Source organism: Aptenodytes forsteri, unplaced genomic scaffold, assembly GCF_000699145.1.
Source record: "Aptenodytes forsteri isolate BGI_AS27 unplaced genomic scaffold, ASM69914v1 Scaffold9, whole genome shotgun sequence".
NCBI classification, from domain to species: Eukaryota; Metazoa; Chordata; class Aves; order Sphenisciformes; family Spheniscidae; genus Aptenodytes; species Aptenodytes forsteri.
Genome location: NW_008796217.1, coordinates 2,726,723 through 2,728,133, shown reverse-complemented (window position 1 = coordinate 2,728,133; position 1,411 = coordinate 2,726,723).

Here is a 1,411-nt window from a genome sequence, read left to right as displayed (position 1 = left end):
GGTTTTGCATTTTAATCTGACCACAGAGCAGCGTTTAGTGCTGTGGCTGTGCCTAGATCCTGGCGGGAGGAAGAGGCCCTGGGGTGCCCCCGGCCATGGGTCCCACTCCAACCCATCGCTGGAGTGCCAATGGGGCGTGCACCCAGGACTTCTCACAGAAGAGGGCCAGCAAGGACACCCCAGCAGAGCACCGGCAGTACGAGCTGTCACCGCACTGTACCCCACCACGTGCCCTCCTCCCCTCCCAACTGGCACTTGTCTCCCTTCCAACAAAGCACCTGTGGCAGTACACATGTGGGGCTGGTGAGTCCCCAAAAAAACAAAGGGTTTGGGAGGAGACAAGGCTGCCTGCACTTCTTCACAGCACAGCTGCCTCTGTGAGGCAAAGCACCTCAGGAGAAGGCTTTTGCCCTCAGAAAGATCATCTGGAGGTACACCAGGGGAAGCAAAAATAACCGACCAGGGAAGAAAAAAGCAATTCACACACACGCACGCTCCTAACAGCCCGTGAAAGTCTTACCCACCCCACAACCAGCTTCATTTAACAGCAGATCTTGGTAACATTAAAATACGGGGGTGCAAAGGGGACTCAGTGCTGGGAAAGCTTCAAACCATGCCACCCAGCCTGCAGTGAAGGCTGCAAGTTTCAAGTACACTAGCCGCTCTTTTAACTTACTGACACCGGTGTAATTTTGCAATGTCCCACATACGCACCAAAGCTGGAGCGGAGGTGTCTGCACATTTGGAAACAGGTAAGAAATTGAAATGCGTGTGGCTTCCTTCATTTGCCCTCACATGACAGCATTGCACCATGCCTTCAGCATACAGTTAAAGCTCCTCACACCACCAGACAGGACTATAGAGCCATACTATCATGCTTCCTCACGTACGTTAGCGTTTAGTTTGGTCTTCCACTTAACATTTGCCCTTTTGAGGCTCCAAAGTAAGGGAACAGAGAAAATAAGATGCACGTTTCTCACAAACGGCTGTTTTCAACGCTGAAAGCGTTACTAGAGGATTTGACATCAGCACCGCCAATCTGAACGTGTCAGACCCGCTGTGCATCCAGGAATTGCCCTGACAGCAGCAGCGCAGCCAGCGGCCCGTGCTCCGAGCACACTGGTCCTCCCCTGCGCGCCGCACGTGCACACGCACAGACGACAGCGCCAGTTGTCACAGACCTCCGAAGGCGGGAGCGACAGCTCTGACCAGGCTCCCTCCGCCTCCGACAAACAGCCGAGTCCCGCTTCTCCCACCAAGAAGAAAACTGCAAGTGGAGGGAAAGTGCTTGCGGAGGGAAACCCAGGGCAGCCCTCCCGAATATGAGAGGCGGGCACCGGGCAGGCGCTGGAGGAGAGATCCCCGCTGGGGCAGGGTGCGGGCGGGCGGCGGGGCCCCCTTCCCGGCCCGG